Genomic DNA, 26,210 nt, shown 5'->3' on the forward strand with positions numbered 1-26,210 from the left:
CTTCGAGCCTAGCATTTGATTTCCAACAGTGATGGTTTGTATAAACCGTACAAACCTTGATGTTTGCCTGTGACCTTTTTAATTTTTTTGTTAAAAAGTTATTATTATTTCACCTTTATTTAACCAGGTAGGCTAGTTGGGATCAAGTTCTCATTTATAACTGCGACCTGGCCAAGATAAAGCAAAGGAGTTCGACATATACAACAACACAGAGTTACACATGGAATAAACAAACATACAGTCAATTATACAGTCTATAATTAAAAGTCTATATACAGGGTGTGCAAATGAGGTAAGTTAAGGGAGGTAAGGCAATAAAATAGGCTATAGTAGCGAAATAATTACAATATAGCAATTAAACACTGGAGTGATAGATGTGCAGAAGATGAATGTGCAAGTAGAAAAATTGGGGTGCAAAGGAGCAAGATAAATAAATAAATAGAGTATGGGGATGAGGTAGTTGGATGGGCTATTTACAGATGGGCTGAACTGCTTTGACAGCTGGTGATTAAAGCTAGTGAGGGAGATAGGAGTCTCCAGCTTCAGTGATTTTTGCAATTCGTTCCACTCATTGGCAGCAGAGAACTGGGAGGAAAGGAGGCCAAAGGAGGAATTGGCTATGCGGGTGACCAGTGAGATATACCTGCTGGAGTGCGTGCTAAGAGTGGGTGCTGCTATAGTGACCAGTGAGCTGAGATAAGGCAGGGCTTTACCTAGCAGAGACTTGTAGATGACCTGGAGCCAGTGGGTTTGGCGACGAGTATGAAGCGAGGGCCAGCCAACGAGAGCGTACAGGTCGCCGTGGTGGGTAGTATATGGGGCTTTGGTGACAAAACGGATGACACTGTGATAGACTGCATCCAATTTGTTGAGTAGAGTGTTGGAGGCTATTTTATAGATGACGTCTCCGAAGATGAGGATTGGTAGGATGGTCAGTTTTACGAGGGTATGTTTGGCAGCATGAGTGACGGATGCTTTTTTGCGAAATAAGAAGCCGATTCTAGATTTCATTTGGATTGGAGATGCTTAATGTGAGCCTGGAAGGAGAGTTACAGTCTAACCAGACACCTAGGTATTTGTAGTTGTCCACATATTCTAAGTCAGAACCGTCCAGAGTAGTGATGCTTGACTTGCGGGTAGGTACGGGCAGCTATCGGTTGAAGAGCATGCATTTAGTTTTACTTGCATTTAAGAGCAGTTGGAGCTTGTCCAAAGAAGGGCCAGAATTATACAGAATGGTGTCGTCTGCGTAGAGGTGGATCAGAGAATCAACAGCAGCAAGAGCGACATCATTGATGTATACAGAGAAGAGAGTCGGCCCGAGAATTGAACCCTGTGGCACCCCCATAGAGACTGCCAGAGGTCCGGACAACAGGCCCTCCGATTTGACACACTGAACTCTATCAGAGAAGTAGTTGGTGAACCAGGCAAGGAAATCATTTGAGAAACCAAGGCTGTTGAGTCTGCCAATAAGAATGTGGTGATTGACAGAGTCGAAAGCCTTGGCTAGGTGGATGAATACGGCTGCACAGTAATGTAAGTAATCGATGGAGGTTATGATATCGTTTAGGACCTTGAACGTGGCTGAGGTGCACCCATGACCAGCTCTGAAACAGATTGCATAGCGGAGAAGGTACGGTGGGATTCGAAATGGCCGGTAATCTGTTTGTTAACTTGGCTTTCGAAGACCTTAGAAAGGCAGGGTAGGATAGATAAAGGTCTGTGGCAGTTTGGGTATAGAGTGTCTCCCCCTTTGAAGAGGGGGATGATCACGGCTACTTTCCAATCTTTGGGATACGAAAGAGAGGTTGTACAGGCTAGTAATAATGGTTGCAACAATTTCGGCAGATCATTTTCTAGCCCGGCTGATTTGTAGGGGTCCAGATTTTGTAGCTCTTTCAGAACATCAGGTGTCTGGATTTGGGTGAAGGAGAAATGGGGAGGCTTGGAGAGTTGCGGTGGGGGGTGCAGGGCAGTTGACTGGGGTAGTGGTAGCCAGGTGGAAAGCATGGCCTGCTGTAGAAAAATGGTTATTGAAATTCTCATTTATAGTGGATTTTTTGGTAGTGACAATGTTTCCTAGCCTCAGTGCAGTGGGAAGCTGGGAGGAGGTGCTCTTTTTCTCCATGGGCTTCAGTGTCCCAGAACTTTTTTGAGTTTGTGCTACTGGATGCAAATTTCTGTTTGAAAAATCTAGCCATAGCTTTCCTAACTGTCTGTGTATATTGGTTCCTAACTTTCCTGAATGTTGCATATCACAGGGGCTATTCGATGATAATGCAGAACGCCACAGGATGTTTTTGTGCTGGTCAAGGGCAGTCAGGTCTGGAGTGAACCATGGGCTATATCTGTTCCTGGTTCTACATTTTTTGAATGGGGCATGCTTATTTAAAATGTTGAGGGAGGCACTTTTAAAGAATAACCAGGCATCCTCTACTGACGGGATGAGGTCAATATCCTTCCAGGATACCCGGGCAAGGTCGATTAGAAAGGCTTGCTCGCTGAAGTGTTTTAGGGAGCGTTTGACAGTGATGAGGTGTGGTTGTTTGACCACAGACCAATTACGGATGCAGGCAGTGAGGCAGTGATCGCTGAGATCTTGGTTGAAGACAGCAGAGGTGTATTTGGAGGGCAAGTTGGTAAGGATGATATCTATGAGGGTGCCCGTGTTTACGAATTTAGGGTTGTACCTGGTAGGTTCGTTAATCATTTGTGCGAGATTGAGGGCATCAAGCTTAGATTGTGGGATGGCTGGGGTGTTAGGCATGTCCCAGTTTATGTCACCTAGCAGCCGAGCTCTGAAGATAGATGGGGGGGCAATCAATTCACATATGGTGTCCAAGGCACCGCTGGGGGCTGAGGGTGGTCTATAGCAAGCAGCAACGGTGAGAGACTTGTTTCTGGAAGGTGGATTTTCAGAGCCTCGGAAACAATGTTTCACTTTTGAAATACGATCTCGCCCCTCTACAGAGAATACTGTCAATGAACAAACTTTTCTGATCTAGGTGAAATCATGCAAAACTATTATTATCATGGATATATCCTAATAAATGTTATTACAAAAGCTATGAAAACAGATGAAAATGGAGTGTTTGCTGCCCTTCCAGCTGTAGAGTCTGAAGCTTTAGGTGGCTACATGAGAAGACGTTAGCCAGCCGGCATAGCAGCCATTTTTGTTAGGCATACTGATTAAAGTATTTCGATTTTTGTCCTCAGATGGAAGGATGAAATAGTATGAATTTGGCTATCAAAATAACGTGCATAATAATTATAAGCATCACAAGTATATGTAAATTAAGTGACAATGCAGCTTTTGTGATTGGACTGTGAGCATTCTAGGTGTTGTTCTAGACCCCGTTTTACACTGGCTATTTTGGCACCATGTTTTTTGGGTTAACCCTGAAAATGTGGTGCTAACCCTGCTCCAAGGCAGGGCCAGACAGCACTGGGCTAAGGTTGGCGCTAGCCCACTTTATAATGTGAAAAATATAAACTATTGGAACCTAGAAAGTTGGCTGTCAGAAGTATTGCAATGTAAACATAATTTTAATCCGTTGGTCTGCATATTTCAAGGCTGGACTATTCTTTTCTCATCACTCATCTTGCTAAAACGTATACTAAAAACGTGGAAATCATTTAATCCGACCATTAATTAACACAATGAAATAATCTGTGGCAAACAATAACTCATGCACTAAGGATGGGGGTGTGAGCATGTGGGTCTGGGCAGGGTCTGGGCAGGGTCTGGGCAGATGAGATGTAGTCATGGTTTGTGTGCGTCTGTAATTTGTTGTTTGTATGTATACGTTTGTATATGGAGTAAAAATGTAAAAATCTTCCTTAGCCCAGGGCTAAGGGGCATTATGAATGCACCGTATGTGTGTCACATCCTTGGCCCAGCCAGCATTTAGCTGCTCTAATCTCTATGCCCGCTGGAATGTAACGCTCAGAGTTGTGACGATCTCCCTGCTCCAATCACACGGCCACGCCGCTCCACTGTTCACTGGGCCAAGCCGGGCAGGGCTGGGCAAATGGAGAGACACACTGTCCACTAGTGTGTGGTCAAGCTGTAGTTTGATTATTGGGGTCAACCCAAGCCCTCTTGTGGAACAATCGTGCTTAGGCAGCATGGTCTGTGTTGTACTAAGCTTGTCTAGAAGGTAGTCGTGTGAAAGGTCTTGTCTGCTTGCCTGCCTGCCTGCTTGTCTGCCTGAATGCCTGTCTACTTGTCTGTATCTCTGTCCATCTGTTCATCCTCTAGTTAATTTGTCTGACTGTCATTTTGTCTGTCTCACTTGTAGAGGTGTGTAGGTTAGTGTGTGAGACGGTGTGTGTGTGTATGTTAGTGTGTGAGACAGTGTGTGTAGATTGGTTTGTGAGACAGTGTGTAAAACAGTAGGTGTAACAGATAGCCTTTCGCCAGTCACACACATATTGATCCCCTGACACTGACATGGCTTTCAGGAGTCGCTCGCCCGGAGCAGCTGCCTTCCCATCACCCCCTGCTGTGTCCCTATGGTGTGTGTCTCTTCAGGCCTTGTTGTCAGGCTTCCCACCTCACCACATCTCTCACACACACACACATACACACACACTCAGTAATGGTCTGAGACACAGGCAGAGCCTCCCTGTCTGCCTGTCTGAGCTGTGCAAATGTCAGCCTCAGCATCTCGGGTGGGAAAGAAATGCTTTATCTAAAAGGTACTATCTGGGTGAATAATGGTTAAAGAAGAACCTGTCTGATAAGACAGACACCTACAAGCTGTAAGCTAAAAGTTTGAAAAAAATAACAGAGTGCTCAATGTTTTATCTTTGGAATGTTGTTGGATTTTCAGAACATATGTATAAGTGATAACACAAACAACCAAATAACAGCTATGATGGGGAAACTGAATACACACTAACATCAGACTGCATTGCCTTGCTCTGCTACACTCCTGAAAAACTGAACAAATAAATATAGGAGTTTGAGTATTTATTTTGGAGGAATATACAGTATTTGTAGATATTTGCAGATTCTAGTGTTTTGTTTTTAATGGCCCTGACCCAGTCATGGAGAAGCCCAGTATAACTGCCATCTCAGGGGCTGTAGGAGCTTTAACCTGCCAATGGTAATACTGAGACCCAAGCACAATCCACTACTCTCTACTCCAGACCAGATGGCTGCAATTTGGGACCCCAGGGTGGCATAACGCTTCTGAAATGCCCTTGGTCAAGGTTAACACACACACATACACACACAGACATACACACATACACATAAAAGTATGCGCAGACACACATGAACGCCCACACACCACCTTTCCCCATCTTCATAAAACTCCTAGGTTGCAGAATCCAGCCCAGCTCCCTGCCTGGATAAAGACATCCGATAATGACTGGTATAAAACATAATGAACTCATCATACGAGAAGGACGAGGATAGAGGGATGAGAGAGGGATGAAGGGAGGAATGTGACTGGGAGAGAGGAGGGAATGCAAGTATTTTTATTGTCTGAAGGTTTAGTTTACAAGCTTGGGAAGATGGGGATTGAGGCAGTGGAGAGGAGAAAATTAATTGGAGGAAGAATGGGAGAGAAAGATTTGTATTTATTTATTAACTTTTATTTATTCAGGGGAATCCAATTAAGACCAGAATCTCATTCTCAATGGTGCCCTGAGAAGAAACAATTCACAAATCAACATTATAATTCAATAAAACAGCAAAAGAGAAATGACAGATGCAGCAGTTACAGATGCAGCAGTTACAGATGCAGCAGTTACAGATGCAGCAGTTACAGATGCATTACAATTCAACAACACAAATAAATTCTTACATTCAACCAAAACACTCGCAAACCTCAGTGAACTCCTTCCTCATCAGCATTCTAAACTGCCCTATTGGCACCAGGGATTTGTATATTATGGGGGGGCATTAAAACTAAAGGCTGATTTACCTAGGTTGGTAGAGGCATGAGCAGGTTTGGTGCCTCATATTTCTATACAGAGAAGTGAAATATGTTGGAAGCTGGTGCAGCAGAGCTTTGGAAACAAAAAGGGAGAAATTAAGTGATCTACGGGAATTTAGAGTAATCCAGCCGACCTTCTGATAAAGGATGCAGTGATGAGTATTAAACCTGTCACCTGTGAAAAAGCAAAGCACGCTATGGTACACTATATCCAAGGGGGTTTTAGAGTAGTGGTTGCTGCTTTCTTATAAATGGTGTCACAATAATCAAGAACTGGCAGAAAGGTTGCCTTTACAACCTGCTTCCTGATGTTTAGAGAGGGGAATTGTTTTAAGATGGTCATACCATGGATCGTTTAGCTATTTGATTTTGAATAATAGGATCCTTCAGGTATAACAATTATTTTATAAAATAATTAAGTTGGCGTTTAATATTATAACCCATAGAAACACATTGAATAACACATTCATAAGTGGGAAAAAGGACTGTGATAAGCAATATAAATCATAAGCAATAAAGTTTTGGAGTGTCTGTCCTTTGTCTAGGAGGTATAAGAAAGCTCAGGAAATATTTGTGTTTTTTTTCTACACATATTTAACCCCTTATTTTTGTAGGCATAAAACTACCTCCATACTTCCATTCATTTGTATGGGTTACCTTCTGACGAGTCCCGTGACAACTGTGGGAGGCGTAGAGCAAAACAGATCCATCGTATTCGTGGGAGTCTTATCTTTCCATAGATTGGTCACATTAGTTTGTAGGCCAAACCTGTTATAGACCTGCCAGTGAATTGCTTACTTACGAAACCCTAACCAACAATGCAGTTCAAAAATATACGGATAAGAATAAGAATTAAAAGTAACAAGTAATTGAAGAGCAGCAGTAAAATAACAATAGCGTGACTATTTACAGGGGGTACTGGTACAGAGTCAGTGTGTGGGGGCACTGGTTCCTGCCAAACTGCGCTTATTAACACCCGCCCACTTAACCCGCAAGCGAGCCGCACCAATGTGTTGAAGGAAATACTGTTCATCTGACGACCGAGGTCAGCCTGCAGTTCCCCAGCACGTCACAAGGAGTCTCTAGAGCGCAATGAGCCAAGTAAATCCCACCCGGCCAAACCCTCCCCTAACCCGGACTAATTGTGCGCTGCCCTATGGGACTCCCAATCATGGCCGGTTGTGATACAGCCCAGGATTGAACCAGGTTCTGTAATGACGCCTCTAGCACTGCAATTCTACGTAAGACATCTATTTCTCAAATGTCTGAAGGACTGCCAGTCAGAGGTAGAACTTTTTTTTTTTTTTTTAACCAGGCAAGTCTGTTAAGAACAAATTCTTATTTTCAATGACGGCCTAGGAACAGTGGGTTAACTGCCTGTTCAGGGGCAGAATGACCTTGTCAGCTCAGGGGTTTGAACTTGCAACCTTCCGGTTACTAGTCCAACGCTCTAACCACTAGGCTACCCTGCCGCCCCAGTCAATCTAGCCTTGGCCCAAGCTAAGTTTCTTTCATGAAATCTCTCAGACAAGGAATGAGTGAAGCTTGATTTAGATCGGTCCTTTAACCTTAATATTTTCTATGGGTTATGCTAATCTACATCCGAGTTAGACAGGGAGTTAAGGGCCTGATCCGAATCAGAGATTGAGGACACACCCTCCCAATCATACAACCCCAGGTCATACAGGTGTCGTGTCTTTGGCTATGCCGGATTATGTGATATGACTTGCTATTCTATAAAATAATTTATCCGTAATTAATATCACCTGATTGAGCTAACCATGTAAATGTAATTAACTAGAGAGTCAGGCACCACAAAATAATATCTATAGAGCTATTATCTTCCGAATAAACTCTTAAAGACCTAGTAATATTTTACATCAATAACCGTCAATATCAATTATCGTCTTAATTCAGTCTCATCTGAAAGTTGTAAATTATTTTATCTGCAAGAACCCTGGCTAACAATTTGAATCAGCAATACAAAATTGGGTTTAATTATTTATTTACTAAATACCTACCTAATCACACAGAATTCACATACACACAATTAATCATAACTTGATTACAAACTAAGTCATAAAGGAAAATGTCCCTAGCGGGTGGAACAGATATGACAGCTTGTTACACAAAGGAAAAGGGGCTAGGTTGGGTGAAAGAGCGAGAGACTGAGGAACAAAGGGAAAAGCTGTGCTATCGTAAATACAGTATCTTATGCATTCTAAATTACCTCCCATTTGGAAAAGGAAAATGCAATAAATATTTTAATAGGTTAATTGGATACGTTGTAGTAATGTCGTTGTGTGATAGACGGGATACTCTGTCTGTTCCTTCCTAACCTTCGTTTGCAGCTGCTGTTGCTAACTCAGTTGAGGTATCACTTCTGTAGTGAATAAGAGTTCAAAAGTTCATACCATTCGCAACCAAAGCTCATGCTGATGTTAGCTTCGTTCTGTAGTTATTATCTGAACCATTCTGACATAGGACCGTCGTCCTCATATCCTTTGAACAGGAAGTTCCGTTGTCGTCAAGGCTTTATATAGGAAGGGAGAAGAGGCGTGTTTGAAATTTTTTATAGCCCATGTCCCGTCACAGAGGCGGGTGTAAGGGTTTTCTTCTGGTGAAAGAGAGGCGGACCAAAATGCAGCGTGGTGGTTATTCATGTTTTTTATAAAGACGACTATACATGAACAGACTATACAAAACAAGAAAAGTGAAAACCTAAACAGTCCTATCTGGTGCAACCACAGAGACAGGAACAATCACCCACAAAACCCAACACAAAACAGGCTACCTAAATATGGTTCCCAATCAGAGACAATGGCTAACACCTGCCTCTGATTGAGAACCATATCAGGCCAAACATAGAAATAGACAAACCAGACACACAACATAGAATGCCCACCCAGCTCACGTCCTGACCAACACTAAAACAAGGAAAACACATACGACCGATGGACAGAACGTGACAGAATTCCCCCCCCCCCCAAGGTGCGGACTCCGAACGCACAACCTAAACCTATAGGGGAGGGTCTGGGTGGGCATCTGTCCGCGGTGACGGCTCTGGCGCTGGACGTGGACCCCACTCCATAATTGTCTTAGTCCACCTCCTTAGTGTCCCTTGAGTGGCGACCCTCGCCGCTAACCTTGGCCTAGGAAACCTAACAACGGGCCCCACTGGACTGAGGTAGCTCAGGACTGAGGGGAAGCTCGGGACTGAGGGGAAGCTCCGAGGGGAAGCTCGGGACCGAGGGGAAGCTCAGGAGTGAGAGGAAGCTCAGGCAGGTTGATGGATCTATCAGATCCTGGCTGGCTGGTGGTTCCGGCAGATCCTGGCTGACTGGCGGATCATGGCTGACTAGCGGATCCTGGCTGACTAGCGGATCTGGCAGATCCTGGCTGACTGGCACTTCTGGCGGATCCTGGCTGACTGGTGGATCCTGGCAGACTGGCGGATCCTGGCTGAATGGCGGATCTAACTGATCCTGGCCGACTGGCAGATCCTGGCCGACTGGCAGTTCTGGCGGATCCTGGCCGACTGGCGGATCCTGGCCGACCCTGGCTGACTGGCAGATCCTGGCTGACTGGCGGATCCTGGCCGACTGGCAGTTCTGGCGGATCCTGGCTGACTGGCGGATCCTGGCAGACTGGCGGATCCTGGCTGACTGGCAGTTCTGGCGGATCCTGGCTGACCCTGGCACACTGGCGGATCTAACTGATCCTGGCAGACTGGCGGATCCTGGCTGACTGGCGGATCCTGGCCGACTGGCGGATCCTGGCCGACTGGCGGATCCTGGCAGACTGGCGGATCCTGGCAGACTGGCGGATCCTGGCCGACTGGCGGATCCTGGCAGACTGGCGGATCTGGCAGATCCTGGCTGACTGGCACTTCTGGCGGATCCTGGCTGACTGGTGGATTCTGGCAGACTGGCGGATCCTGGCTGAATGGCGGATCTAACTGATCCTGGCTGACTGGCAGATCCTGGCCGACTGGCGGATCCTGGCTGACTGGCAGATCCTGGCCGACTGGCAGATCCTGGCCGACTGGCAGATCCTGGCCGACTGGCAGATCCTGGCCGTCTGGCAGATCTGGCGGATCCTGGCAGACTGGCGGATCCTGGCAGACTGGCGGATCCTGGCTGACTGGCAGATCCTGGCCGACTGGCAGTTCTAGCAGATCCTGGCTGACTGGCACTTCTGGCAGCGCTGGGCAGACGGGTAGCTCAGACGGCGCTGGGCAGACTGGCAGCGCTGGGCAGACTGGTAGCTCAAACGGCGCTGGGCAGACGGGTAGCTCAGACGGTGCTGGGCAGACTGGAGAAAAAGGCTCTGGCAGCGCTGGACTGAGGAGCACTGGTGCCTCTGGAATGAGGGGCTCTGGCGCCACTGGCATGAGGGGCGGTAGCTCTGACAGCGCCGGACAGGTGGGAGACTCTGGCTGCGCTGGAGAGGAGGAAGGCTCCGGCAGCGCTGGACAGGCGGGACGCACTGTAGGCCTGATGCGTGGTGCTGGCACTGGTATGCCGTGCATACTATGCCAAACCAACAGCTTGCTTTCTACTCTGTCCAATACATCCTCCACACTCTCAGACTCAGCACTCTACTTCGCCGACAGCTCCAATTCCATCCATGGCTCCTTACGGTAAACAGGGGGAGTTGGCTCAGGTCTGACTCCTGACTCTGCCACACTCTCCCTGTGCCTCCCCCCAAGACATTTTTGGGGGTGCCTCTCGGGCTTCCAGCCGCTCTGCCGTGCTAGCTCCTCATAATGCCGCCTCTCTGCTTTCGCTGCCTCCAGCTCGGCTTTGGGGCGGCAATATTCCCCTGGCTCTGCCCAGGGTCCTTTTCCGTCAAGGATCTCCTCCCAAGTCCATTTATCCAAATAGTGCAGCCTCTCCCACTGCTGCTGCTGCCTCTGTTGCTTCTCCTGCTGCTGCCTTTGCTGCTGCTGCTGTTGCACCTGTCGCTTCTCCTGCTGCTGCTGTTGCTGCTGCCTCTGTTTACCACGCCACTTGGTCCTTGGTTGGTGGGTGATTCTGTAAGGGTTTTCTTCTGGTGAAAGAGAGGCGGACCAAAATGCAGCGTGGTGGTTATTCATGTTTTTTATAAAGACGACTATACATGAACAGACTATACAAAACAAGTGAAAACCTAAACAGTCCTATCTGGTGCAAACACAGAGACAGGAACAATCACCCACAAAACCCAACACAAAACAGGCTACCTAAATATGGTTCCCAATCAGAGACAATGGCTAACACCTGCCTCTGATTGAGAACCATATCAGGCCAAACATAGAAATAGACAAACCAGACACACAACATAGAATGCCCACCCAGCTCACGTCCTGACCAACACTAAAACAAGGAAAACACATACGAACGATGGACAGAACGTGACAGCGGGCCACTGAGTGAGCAGCCCTAACTTATGAAAACCCGCAACTCACATTTTAGAAGCTAAAATCACATTTCATTTCATCCCATCACAAATAATTTCATATTCAAACATTTAAATTTAAATTAGTTAAACATCAAGTCAGGCTAATTTCTAAGAGCAATTGGGAGGGCTGAGGGAGGATGATAAACTCCCACTAACGTTCGTTGGTCCATTATTACCAAGGCACACACTTAGAACAAGACATTCAAATTGCTTGGGGACAGAGGTGGTAATACACACAGCAACATTCAAGTTGTTCTTTATGAAATGGCGACACCCCTACCTCTGCCAGCTCTGTCAGATATATAAACATTATATCCATTCAGAGACACATCAGAGTCTGGCACAGACTTTTTTTTACCAAGATTCAAAATGTATGCTTTGGTCTGAGAAGCCAGAATTACAATTAGATCCATTTTCTAAATCAAACTTCTAACATTTACATGAATCAGTCCAAGGCCACAGATGTGGTTTTTCAGATCAGACTGAGTCTCTAATACAAACATGCTATGATCAGTAGATAACCCTCTATATCAAATAGCCATGGGGTTATCTTGAAATGGTATACAGTACAGTAGATAAAAGATTGCTTAGAACTGTGCCATTTTGTCTATGCCTCAAACTAGGACGTGGATTAAAACAAGAATCAATGTGTTACCTCTTGCGGACAAGGACTGATATCCGATCACTTTTTTAGTACCCTTTCGATGTTAGCACTCAGCATCCAAACTCTCTCCTGTTCGGGTGCAGGTCATCACTTTTTAGGTACTGTGGTTGCTCCCGAAACCAATCCAATGCTTTTTCTGAGTCCTGATTTCATCTAAGAGTCCAGTGCAAATAGTCGGGAGAAGTGATCAATTCCACGACCTAGGGAGAGGGAGAGGGAGGAGAGGGAGAAAGAAAGAAAGAAAGAAAGGAGATTTTTTTTTTTAAAGAAAACTATTTAAAAATCCCAATCAATCGAGTCTCTCTGTCTCTAAAAGTTGATAATTGCTTGTCTTTTTAAGATGTTTTTCACCCTGTATGTGTTGCAAGTGATGATAGACAGGCGTTTAGGGAGTCTTTTAGGGAGTCTGTCCTTTTGGATATGGTTTCTGTTAGTTTTCTGATAAAGACAGAGGCAGGACATTCACTGAGGCCTATGGAATGCTTTCAGCTTTCTCTCTTTGGCTCCCTCTATTCAGTAGTTGAGATGTCCCCATTCAGAGTTTTGGAATAAGAATGCCCTAATAGAATTTTCTGGGATTATTCAAAAATCTTGAGCTTTTCCTCGATCGAGGCTGCAGAGGATCAGGAACACTTGCGTCACAAGCTGGCCCCGTTTCTTGTTATAATCGTTCTCTCTTTCTGTTTCTTTCTGTCCGTTCCTCTTTCTCCACCCTTTGTTCTTTGTGGTGTCTTTCCATATCAAAGGTTCAATCAGATAGTCTATAAATAAAGAGAAGAGAAAACAATGAGATCCAGTCAAAGAATATACCAGCTTTATCCAATGTAAGATTTGGGAAACTTTTCTAATTTGAATAAGATAAGACGTTTTATTGTCAGGGAAATGTGTTGTTTTACAGGGTTGGGTTGGCAGTTGTGTCTTCCATTGCAGTTGTGTCTTCCATTGCAGTTGTGTCTTCCATTGCAGTTGTGTCTTCCATTGCAGTTGTGTCTTCCATTGCAGTTGTGTCTTCCATTGCAGTTGTGTCTTCCATTGCAGTTGTGTCTTCCATTGCAGTTGTGTCTTCCATTGCAGTTGTGTCTTCCATTGCAGTTGTGTCTTCCATTGCAGTTGTGTCTTCCATTGCAGTTGTGTCTTCCATTGCAGTTGTGTCTTCCATTGCAGTTGTGTCTTCCATTGCAGTTGTGCTACATACAGCATCTCTTTTTCATCTGGGTTATATATCACTGTATCCCTTTTTAGCTGTCAATGACATCACTGAGCGATGGCCCCGAGGGATGAAATGTACTTCTACAAACAGTGCCCTCAGAAAGTATTCACACCCCATTGACATTTTCCACATTTAGTTGTAACAGCCTACATTTAAAATGGATTAAATCGCGATTTTGTATCACTGACCTAAACACAATAACCCATAAGTATTCAACCCCTTAATTATGGCAAGCCTAAATATGTTCAGGAGTAACCATTTGCTCAACTTGTCACATAATAAGTTGCATGGGATCACTCTGTGTGCAGTAATAGTGTTAAACATGATTTTTGAATGACTACCTCATCTCTGTACCCCACACATACAATTATCTTTAAGGTCCCTCAGTCGAACAGTGAATTTCAAACGCATATTCAACCACAAACACCAGGGAGGTTTTTCAATGCTTCGTAAAGAAGGGCACCTATTGGTAGATAAAATACTTTTTTAAAGAAGCAGACATTGAATAAATATCCCTTAGAGAAATGTGGCGTTATTAATTACACTTTGGATGGTGTATCAATACACTCAGACACAACAAAGATACAGGCGTCCTTCCTAACTCAGTTGCCGGAGAGGAAGGAAACCCGCTCAGGGATTTCACCATGAGGCTAATGGTAACTTTAAAACAGTTAGAGTTTCATCGCTGTGATAGGAGAAAACTAAGGATGGATCAACAACATTGTAATTACTCCACAATACTAACCTATATGACAGAGTGTGCCTCCTGTTTGCAATAAGGCACTAAAATAAAACTGCAAAGAAATTACCTGTATGTCCTGAATACAAAGCATTATGTTTGGGGCAAATCCAACACAACACATCACTGAGTGACTCTTCATATTTTCAAGCATGGTGGTGGCTACATGTTATGTGTATGCTTGTCATCGGCAAGGTCTACAGAGTTTTTTAGGAATACAGCTGAGTACAGGCAAAATCCTAGAGGAAAACCTGGTTCAGTCTGCTTTCCAACAGACATTGGGAGACAAATTCACCTTTCAGCAGGACAATAACCTAAAACACAAGGCCAAATATACATTGGAATTGCTTACTAAGAAGACATTGAATGTTCCTTAATAACGGCCTAGTTACAGTTTTGACGTAAATAGACTTGAAAATGGGTGTCTAGCACTGATCAACAACCAACTTGACAGAGCTTGAATAATTTTTTAAATAATAATGTGCAAGTATTATACAATCCAAGTGTGCATAGCTCTTATAGACTTACCCAGAAAGACTCACAGCTGTAATCGCTACCAAAAGTGATTCTAACATGTATTGACTCAAGGGTGTGAATACTTATGTAAATGAGATATTTCTGTATTTCATTTTCAAAAAATAATGTTTTCACTATGGCATTATGGGTTATTGTGTGTAAATGGGTGAGAAACAAAATACATTTAATCAATTTTGAATTCAGGCTGCAACACAACAAAATGTGGAATAAGTCAAGGGGTATGAATACTTTCAGAAGGCACTGTACACTGTATATACGGCAGGTAGCCTAGTGGTTACAGCGTTGGGCCTCTAACTGAAAGGTTGGTAGATCAAATCCCTGAGCTGACAATGTAGAAATCTGTCTGTCTGCCCCTGAACAAGGCAGTTAACCCATTGTTCCTAGGCCGTCATTGTAAGTAAGAATTTGTTTTTAATTGACTTGCGTAGTTAAATTAAAAAATATCTATATGTACCAGAAGGCATTGCTGTGGTGGAGCTTTTAAAGTGCGTTGGCTCACACCTTGTTTAGCAAACACTCCAGGAACAAAGGACATACAGTATGTGTGTCAAAGAGCTATGGGACTGTGATGTGCATAAAGTCTGCTCAGCAGGGGAGGCTTGGCAGGCATATAAATCATGCAATGTAATCACACTAATATGATAGGCACTCTGGGGTGTCTGGCACTTCTAATGATGATAGCAGGTCCCTCCATTTATTCCTCCACTCTGTCACGTTTCTCTGCTCTGTCCCTGTCTCTGGAGCCATGAAACATCCCCTGACCTACACACACACACACACACACACACACACACACACACACACACACACACACACACACACACACACAGAACCTCTGTTTTATCATGCATGGGACCTACACATACACACACACACACATCCTCTGTTTTATCATGCATGAGACCTACACACACACACACACACACACACACACACACACACACACACACACACACACACACACACAACCTCTGTTTTATCATGCATGGGGCCTACACACACAGACAACCTCTGTTTTATAATGCATGGGACCTACACACACACACAGAACCTCTGTTTTATCATGCATGGGACCTACACACACACACAACCTCTGTTTTATCATGCATGGGACCTACACACACACACAACCTCTGTTTTATCATGCATGGGACCTACACACACACAACCTCTGTTTTATCATGCATGGGACCTACAGACGCACACACAACCTCTGTTTTATCATGCATGGGACCTGAGGAGAAGTAGCGTTACCTCAGAGAATAGCGATAAGAGGGCTAAGGGCTATCGCTCTCACCAGAGCCTTTAAACACAAACACTATCTCTCTCTCCTACTCTCTTTCTGTCTTTCTTTTCCTCTCTCTCTCTCACTCTCACTCTCTCAAACACACACAAACTGATAGCAGGACATTTATTTAAACACACACAGTCTGAGCTGTATTGGCTCACGTTCAACTACCTATTTTGTTGTTGTTTTGATCATTCTCTCTCTTAGTTAGTAGTGTTCTGGTTGAATGGGTGGTTAGTTAGTGTTCTGATTTAATGGATGGTTAGTTAGTGGTGTTCTGGTTGAATGGGTGGTTAGTTAGTGTTCTGATTTAATGGATGGTTAGTTAGTGGTGTTCTGGATGAATGGATGGTTACTAGTGTTCTGGTTGAATGGATGGTTAGTTAGTGGTGTTCTGGTTGTGTTCTGGTTGAATGGATGATTAGTTAGTGGTGTTCTGATTTATTGAATGGTTAGTTAGTGGTGTTCTGATTTAATGGATGGTTAGCTAAACATACCCTTGTAAAACTGACCATCCTACCAATCCTCGACTTTGGCGATGTCATTTACAAAATAGCCTCCAATACCCTACTCAATAAATTGGATGCAGTCTATCACAGTGCCATCCGTTTTGTCACCAAAGCCCCATATACTACCCACCATTGCGACCTGTACGCTCTCGTTGGCTGGCCCTCGCTTCATACACGTCGCCAAAACCACTGTCTCCATGTCATCTACAAGACCCTGCTAGGTAAAGTCCCCCCTTATCTCAGCTCGCTGGTCACCATAGCATCACCCACCTGTAGCACGCGCTCCAGCAGGTATATCTCTCTGATCACCCCCAAAACCAATTCTTTCTTTGGCCGCCTCTCCTTCCAGTTCTCTGCTGCCAATGACTGGAACGAACTACAAAAATCTCTGAAACTGGAAACACTTATCTCCCTCACTAGCTTTAAGCACCAGCTGTCAGAGCAGCTCACAGATTAATGCACCTGTACATAGCCCACCTATAATTTAGCCCAAACAACTACCTCTTTCCCTACTGTATTTATTTTATTTTATTTATTTATTTATTTTGCTCCTTTGCACCCCATTATTTTTATTTCTATTTTGCACATTCTTCCACTGCAAATCTACCATTCCAGTGTTTTACTTGCTATATTGTATTTACTTTGCCACCATGGCCTTTTTTTGCCTCTACCTCCCTTATCTCACCTCATTTGCTAACATCGTATATAGACTTGTTTATACTGTATTATTGACTGTATGTTTGTTTTACTCCATGTGTAACTCTGTGTCGTTATGTGTCGAACTGCTTTGCTTTATCTTGGCCAGGTCGCAATTGTAAATGAGAACTTGTTCTCGACTTGCCTACCTGGTTAAATAAAGGTGAAATAAAAAATAAAATAAAATAAAAGTTAGTGGTGTTCTGGTTGAATGGGTGCTTAGTTAGTGGTGTTCTGGTTGAATGGATGTTTAGTTAGTAGTGTTCTGGTTGAATGGATGTTTAGTTAGTAGTGCTCAGGTTGAATGGATGGTTAGTTAGTGGTGTTTTGGTTGAATGGATGATTAGTTGGTAGTGTTCTGGTTGAATGGGTGGTTAGTTAGTAGTGTTCTGGTTGAATGGATGATTAGTTAGTAGTGTTCTGGTTGAATGGGTGGTTAGTTAGTAGTGCTCTGGTTGAATGGATGGTTAGTTAGTAGTGCTCAGGTTGAATGGATGGTTAGTTAGTTAGTAGTGTTCTGGTTGAATGGGTGGTTAGTTAGTGGTGTTCTGGTTGAATGGGTGGTTAGTTAGTAGTGTTCTGGTTGAATGGATGATTAGTTAGTAGTGTTATGGTTGAATGGGTGGTTAGTTAGTGGTGTTCTGGTTGAATGGATGGTTAGTTAGTTGTGTTCTGGTTGAATGGATGGTTAGTTAGTAGTGTTATGGTTGAATGGGTGGTTAATAGTGTTCTGGTTGAATGGATGGTTACTAGTGTTCTGGTTGAATGGATGATTAGTTAGTAGTGTTCTGGTTGAATTGATGGTTAGTTAGTGGTGTTCTGGTTGAATGGATGGTTAGTTAGTGGTGTGCTGGTTGAAAGGATGGTTAGGTAGTTGTGTTCTGGTTGATTGGATGATTAGTTAGTGGTGTTCTGGTTGAATGGATGGTTATTTAGTGGTGTTGTGGTTGATTTGATGATTAGTTAGTGGTGTTCTGGTTGATTGGATGGTTAGTTAGTGGTGTTCTGGTTGAATGGATGGTTAGTTAGTTGTGTTCTGGTTGAATGGATGGTTAGTTAGTAGTGTTATGGTTGAATGGGTGGTTAATAGTGTTCTGGTTGAATGGATGGTTACTAGTGTTCTGGTTGAATTGATGGTTAGTTAGTGGTGTTCTGGTTGAATGGATGGTTAATTAGTGGTGTGCTGGTTGAAAGGATGGTTAGGTAGTTGTGTTCTGGTTGATTGGATGATTAGTTAGTGGTGTTCTGGTTGAATGGATGGTTATTTAGTGGTATTGTGGTTGATTTGATGATTAGTTAGTGGTGTTCTGGTTGAATGGATGGTTTGTTGGTAGTTTTCTGGTTGAGGTCTGGTTCTGTGGATGGAGGCTGTACATGGAGAATAAGTTGGACCTCTCTGGCGTTACCTTCCTGGTGTTCAGTTCAGTCAACACATCCAGGGTCAGGAGACGGAAGAGTCTGGTGTTGAGATGAGTTGCCCTTCAGATGGTCAAACAGACCAGTGGAGGATGAGAAGAAAGGGAGGACTGAGAGAGGAGTGAAATGGTAAAGGACAGGGGATGGTCCCAGAGATGGAAACACAGTGAAATATTTACATTACCCAGAGAGAAGAAAAGGCACTGCGGCCTCCCACTCTCTCTCTCCCCCACCCCTCCTTCATCCCTCCATTCTCCCCACCTCATCACGTGTGCTGTATAATCAACATGCCCTCACTTAAGTGGCTATAGGCTATATAGCATCAGCCAACAGGGTTTTAGTAAGTGCTGCTAGTATGTGTCAAATCAAATCAAATCAAATTTTATTTGTCACATACACATGGTTAGCAGATGTTAATGCGAGTGTAGCGAAATGCTTGTGCTTCTAGTTCCGACAATGCAGTGATAACCAACAAGTAATCTAACTAACAATTCCAAAACTACTGTCTTGTACACAGTGTAAGGGGATAAGGAATATGTACATAAGGATATATGAATGAGTGATGGTACAGAGCAGCATACAGTAGATGGTATCGAGTACAGTATATACATATGAGATGAGTATGTAGACAAAGTAAACAAAGTGGCATAGTTAAAGTGGCTAGTGACATAAGAATGCAGTCGATGATCTAGAGTACAGTATATACATATGCATATGAGATGAATAATGTAGGTTAAGTAACATTATATAAGGTAGCATTGTTTAAAGTGGCTAGTGATATATTTACATCATTTCCCATCAATTCCCATTATTAAAGTGGCTGGAGTTGGGTCAGTGTCAATGACAGTGTGTTGGCAGCAGCCACTCAATGTTAGTGGTGGCTGTTTAACAGTCTGATGGCCTTGAGATAGAAGCTGTTTTTCAGTCTCTCGGTCCCAGCTTTGATGCACCTGTACTGACCTCGCCTTCTGGATGATAGCGGGGTGAACAGGCAGTGGTTCGGGTGGTTGATGTCCTTGATGATCTTTATGGCCTTCCTGTAACATCGGGTGGTGTAGGTGTCCTGGAGGGCAGGTAGTTTGCCCCGGTGATGCGTTGTGCAGACCTCACTACCCTCTGGAGAGCCTTACGGTTGAGGGCGGAGCAGTTGCCGTACCAGGCGGTGATACAGCCCGCCAGGATGCTCTCGATTGTGCATCTGTAGAAGTTTGTGAGTGCTTTTGGTGACAAGCCGAATTTCTTCAGCCTCCTGAGGTTGAAGAGGCGCTGCTGCGCCTTCTTCACGACGCTGTCAGTGTGAGTGGACCAATTCAGTTTGTCTGTGATGTGTATGCCGAGGAACTTAAAACTTGCTACCCTCTCCACTACTGATCCATCGATGTGGATAGGGGGTGTTCCCTCTGCTGTTTCCTGAAGTCCACAATCATCTCCTTAGTTTTGTTGACGTTGAGTGTGAGGTTATTTTCCTGACACCACACTCCGAGGGCCCTCACCTCCTCCCTGTAGGCCGTCTCGTCGTTGTTGGTAATCAAGCCTACCACTGTTGTGTCGTCCGCAAACTTGATGATTGAGTTGGAGGCGTGCGTGGCCACGCAGTCGTGGGTGAACAGGGAGTACAGGAGAGGGCTCAGAACGCACCCTTGTGGGGCCCCCGTGTTGAGGATCAGCGGGGAGGAGATGTTGTTGCCTACCCTCACCACCTGGGGCGGCCCGTCAGGAAGTCCAGTACCCAGTTGCACAGGGCGGGGTCGAGACCCAGGGTCTCGAGCTTGATGACGAGCTTGGAGGGTACTATGGTATTGAATGCCGAGCTGTAGTCGATGAACAGCATTCTCACATAGGTATTCCTCTTGTCCAGGTGGGTTAGGGCAGTGTGCAGTGTGGTTGAGATTGCATCGTCTGTGGACCTATTTGGGCGGTAAGCAAATTGGAGTGGGTCTAGGGTGTCAGGTAGGGTGGAGGTGATATGGTCCTTGACTGGTCTCTCAAAGCACTTCATGATGACGGAAGTGAGTGCTACGGGGCGGTAGTCGTTTAGCTCAGTTACCTTAGCTTTCTTGGGAACAGGAACAATGGTGGACCTCTTGAAGCATGTGGGAACAGCAGACTGGTATAGGGATTGATTGAATATGTCCGTAAACACACCGGCCAGCTGGTCTGCGCATGCTCTGAGGGCGCGGCTGGGGATGCCGTCTGGGCCTGCAGCCTTGCGAGGGTTAACACGTTTAAATGTCTTACTCACCTCGGCTGCAGTGAAGGAGAGACCGCATGTTTTCGTTGCAGGCCGTGTCAGTGGCACTGTATTGTCCTCAAAGCGGGCAAAAATGTTATTTAGTCTGCCTGGGAGCAAGACATCCTGGTCCGTGACTGGGCTGGGTTTCTTCTTGTAGTCCGTGATTGACTGTAGACCCTGCCACATGCCTCTTGTGTCTGAGCCATTGAATTGAGATTCCACTTTGTCTCTGTACTGACGCTTAGCTTGTTTAATAGCCTTGCGGAGGAATAGCTGCATTGTTTATATTCGGACATGTTACCAGACACCTTGCCCTGATTAAAAGCAGTGGTTCGCGCTTTCAGTTTCACGCGAATGCTGCCATCAATCCACGGTTTCTGGTTTGGGAATGTTTTTATCGTTGCTATGGGAACGACATCTTCGACGCACGTTCTAATGAACTCGCACACCGAATCAGCGTATTCGTCAATATTTCCATCTGACGCAATACGAAACATGTCCCAGTCCACGTGATGGAAGCAGTCTTGGAGTGTGGAGTCAGCTTGGTCTGACCAGCGTTGGACAGACCTCAGCGTGGGAGCCTCTTGTTTTAGTTTCTGCCTGTAGGCAGGGATCAGCAAAATGGAGTCGTGGTCAGCTTTTCCGAAAGGGGGCGGGGCAGGGCCTTATATGCGTCGCGGAAGTTAGAGTAACAATGATCCAAGGTTTTACCACCCCTGGTTGCGCAATCGATATGCTGGTCAAATTTAGGGAGTCTTGTTTTCAGATTAGCTTTGTTAAAATCCCCAGCTACAATGAATGCAGCCTCCGGATAAATGGTTTCCAGTTTGCAAAGAGTTAAATAAAGTTCGTTCAGAGCCATCGATGTGTCTGCTTGGGGGGGATATATACGGCTGTGATTATAATCGAGGAGAATTCTCTTGGAAGATAATGCGGTCTACATTTGATTGTGAGGAATTCTAAATCAGGTGAACAGAAGGATTTGAGTTCCTGTATGTTTCCTTCATCACACCATGTCTCGTTAGTCATGAGGCATACGCCCCCGCCACTCTTCTTACCAGAAAGATGTTTGTTTCTGTCGGCGCGATGCGTGGAGAAACCCGTTGGCTGCACCGCAACGGATAGCGTCTTCCCAGTAAGCCATGTTTCTGTGAAGCAGAGAACGTTGCAGTCTCTGATGTCCCTCTGGAATGCTACCCTTGCTCGGATTTCGTCAACCTTGTTGTCAAGAGACTGGACATTGGCAAGAAGAATGCTGGGGAGTGGTGCGCGATGTGCCCTTTTTCGAGTCTGACCAGAACACCGCCTCGTTTCCCTCTTTTTCGGAGTCGTTTCCTTGGGTCGCTGCATGCGATCCATTCCGTTGTCCTGTTTGTAAGGCAGAACACCGGATCCGCGTCGCGGAAAACATATTCTTGGTCGTACTGATGGTGAGTTGGCGCTGATCTTATATTCAGTAGTTCTTCTCGACTGTATGTAATGAAACCTAAGATGACCTGGGGTACTAATGTAAGAAATAACACGTAAAAAAAACAAAAACTGCATAGTTTCCTAGGAACGCGAAGCGAGGCGGCCATCTCAGTCGGCGCCGTGTGTGTGTGTGTGTGTGTGTGTGTGTGTGTGTATGTGTGTGTGTGTGTGTGTGTGTAGTTGGGCCTAGGTAGCTGCTGTGGTTGGTGATGGAGGATCATGTGTCTCTCCTCCACCTCACACTCCTCTCCTCTGTGGGTGTCACATTCTACTTCACACTCTGCACCTTCCTGCTAACACCATACACACACACACACTGGCATGTGCGCACTAACATGCACACTGGCATAACACCTTTCATTTAGTTCTCTGTGCATGCACAAATACACACACACACAAACACCACTCATTGAATGTCACGCCACAAATAAACTTGCATTATTCATTGAAAAACTCACATGTACTAGACACAGCGCACACACACTTCTTAAGGCTCATGTCACCGGTATTCACTCTGAGGGCCACTATCTAAAACTATCTTTCAGGGATTCACTGGAATACATAAAAGGTCATTTTACAACAAGAAAGCTTCTGATAACCATCGCAATTTAATGTTGGGAGTTGCCATAGCAACCCGTACATTGTGGTTTTGTATTTTGTTCCCCTCTACAGACGTGGGCCTTTAAATGGAAAGGGTAGTGCTGCAAAATTAAAGCTTTTCAGATGAATAGAGTTTCTGAAATGGCACAATCTGAATCATAAAAATGTGTTCTCCCACGTCAAAAAAAATGATCTAAGATAATGTTTTTTCATAAAAGATGCAACAGACAGTGTCTGGTTCCATAATAGATGTTGCTGTGGACTAGCTGCCTGATTACTCTGGTTGAGTTCAGTTGTAGATATGAAGACTTGCAACAACACACAGCCTAGCAGTAGCCTGTGTATGGAGCAACGTTTTGAATCCTAATATTTGAAGTCAATACTGGACAATATTGGTGTTGTTTTCTGCATTGACCATCACCCCCAGTACAGATGTAGGATCTTAATTTGATCAACCTGTTGCAGGATAACTTAACATTTAATTGTGTATTTGAGGTTTTAAAAGATTTCGGAAGTTTGTAATTTCCCTTACGAAAAATGTATTAACCCCGACAAAAAAATTGGGGAATTAATTATAATTCACATAATAATTCACATTTTCTGTTGCTGATTGATTATTTTCCTGCTGTAGCAAACTGGCTCAAATTAAGATCAGACATCTGTACCAATCGCAGACTAGTATACTGTAGTACCAGGACTGTGATCTTAGGAAGTGTACTGAGTGAACTTTCCTGGTTAAATAACATGAAATAAGCATATAGTGTCTGTAAATAATGGATTGTCTATTTCTGAGTGTGTTTTTCGGTGTGTGTCGGTTTGTCAGTGAAGTATATGAACACACTGTGTTTGCCTACTCATTCATTTGAAAGCAGTTATCCTCAGCATGTTCTGGTGACATTGAAAAGGAGCCAGGAGAGGATGTACTTCAACTAACAAGGGAATCAAGAGGGTACCGCTTTCAGTATTCAAAAAGATGAGATCCTGTTTAACTCAGAACAGAGAAGGGAAAGAGGGGAAATGGTCACATGGGGGAGATTGTAGCTTTCTGGGCATGCAGTAATATAGAGGAATAGGGGATGAAAAATGGGAGCAGGCCTAGTGAATCATACAGTATCGCATAGGGCTCCAGTGCACAAAACAACAACCATAGGTTAGTCTGACAGCAAACTTCAGTGTGTACGGTGGTATAAACACTTTGCTATCTTCTCCTGTGTTGCATCTGCCTCCAGGGATGCTCTTGCTGATAATCTTGTGGTATCCAATATATTACCAAGTATTACACTTCCTACCAAGTCCATGTACTGTACTGTGGCCTCGTGAGCTCAGTACAACTGTTTGACTCAAATGAAATCAAATTGTTTTGGTCACATGCGCCGAATACAACAGGTGTTGACCTGACAGTGAAATGCTTAGTTACGAGCTCCTAACCAACAATGCAGTTTAAAAAAATATGGATAAGAATAAGAAAAAAAAGTAACAAGTAATTAAAGAGCAGCAGTAAAATAACAATAGCGAAACTATATACAGGGGGGTACCGGTACAGAGTCAATGTGCGGCGGCACCGTTTAGTTGAAGTAATATCTACATGTAGGCAGAGTTTTTAAAGTGACTATGCATAGAAGTTAACAGAGAGTAGCAGCGGTGTAAAAGAGGGAGAGAGGGGGCAATAGTCTGGGTATCATTTTGTTTAAGTGTTCAGGAGTCTTATGGCTTGGGGGTAGAAGCTGTTTAGAAGCCTCTTGGACCTAGACTGTCACCCCCGCACTTGGTACCTCGGTACCGCTTGCCATGCGGTAGCAGAGAGAGCAATCTATGACTAGGGTGGCAGGAGACATTGACCATTTTTAGGGCCTTCCTCTGACACCGCCTGGTATAGAGGTCCTGGATGGCAGGAAGCTTGGCCCCAGTGATGTACTGGGCTGTTTGCACTACCCTCTGTAGTGCCTTGCGGTCAGAAGCCGAGCAGTTGCCATACCAGGCAGTGATGCAACCAGTCAGGATGCTCTCGATGGTGCAGCTGTAGAACCTTTTGAGGATCTGAGGACCCATGCCAAATCTTTTCAGTCTCCCGAGGGGGAATAGTTTTCGTCGTGCCCTCTTCACAACTGTCTTGGTGTGCAAACTATGTTAGTTTGTTGGTGATGTATACATCAAGGAACTTGAAGCTCTCAACATGCTCCACTGCAGCCCCATCAATGAGAATGGGGGAGTGTTCGGTCCTCTTTTTCCTGCAGTCCACAGTCATCTCCTTTGTCTTGATCATGTTGAGGGAGAGGTTGTTGTCCTGGCACCACACGGCCGGGTCTCTGACCTCCTCCCTATAGGCTGTCTTGTCGTTGTCGGTGATTAGGCCTACCACTGTTGTGTCATCGGAAAACTTATTGATGGTATTGCCTGGCCGTGCAGTCATGAGTGAACAGGGAGTACAGGAGGGGACTGAGCACGCACCACTGAGGGGCCCCCGTGTTGAGGATCAGCGTGGAAGATGTGTTGTTGCCTAACCTTACCACATGGGGGCGACCCATCGGGAAGTCCAGGATACAGCTGCAGAGGGAGGTGTTTAGTCCCAGGGTCCTTAGCTTATTGATGAGCTTTGATGACACTATGGTTACCTTAGTGTTATTGGGCACAGGCATGATGGTGGTCTGCTTTAACATGTTGTTATTACAGACTAGGACAGGGAGATGTTGAAAATATCAGTGAAGACACGTGCCAGTTGGTCAGCACATGCTCGCAGTACACATCTTGGTAATCCATCTGGCCCTGCGGCCTTGTGCATGTTGACCTGTTTAAAGGTCTTACATGATCAAACAGTCTTCTGGAACAGCTGGTGCTCCCATGCATGTTTCAGTGTTATTTTCCTCTAAGTGAGCATAGAAGTAGTTTAGCTCGGCTGGTAGGCTTGTGTCACTGGGCAACTCTTGGCTGTGCTTCCCTTTGTAGTCTGTAATGGTTTGCAAGCTGTACCACATCCGACGAGCATCACAGCCGGTGTAGTATGATACAATCTTAGTCCTGTATTGACTCTTTGCCTGTTTGATGGTTCATTGGAGGTCATAGCGGGATTTCTTATAAGCTTCCGGGTTAAAGTCCCGCTCCTTGAAAGCAGCAGCTCTAGCCTTTGGCTCAGTGCGAATGTTACCTGTAATCCATGGCTGCTGGTTGGGGTATGTACGTACGGTCACTGTGGGGACGACGTCATCGATGCCCTTAGTGATGAAGCCAATGACTGATGTGGTGCAGTCCTCATTGCCGCCGGAGCAACCCCGGAACATATTCCAGTCTGTGATAGCAAAACAGTCCTTTAGCTTAGCATCTACTTCATCTGACCACTTTTTTTATTGATCTAGTCACTGGTGCTTCCTGCTTTAATTTTTGCTTGCATGCAGGAATCAGGAGGATAGAATTATGGTCAGATTTGTCAAATGGAGGGTGAGGGAGAGCTTTGTATGCATCTC

General features: G+C 44.8%; 1 protein-coding gene across 5 annotated transcripts in view; it reads left to right on the plus strand.

The window, feature by feature from the left end:
- The window catches only part of LOC115134159 (tripartite motif-containing protein 44), an 80,896-nt gene that overhangs the window by 36,099 nt on the left and 18,587 nt on the right, over positions 1–26,210 (plus strand). The window lies entirely within an intron of this gene.

This window comes from Oncorhynchus nerka, linkage group LG9a (assembly GCF_034236695.1).
Source record: "Oncorhynchus nerka isolate Pitt River linkage group LG9a, Oner_Uvic_2.0, whole genome shotgun sequence".
In the NCBI taxonomy this organism is placed as follows: domain Eukaryota; kingdom Metazoa; phylum Chordata; class Actinopteri; order Salmoniformes; family Salmonidae; genus Oncorhynchus; species Oncorhynchus nerka.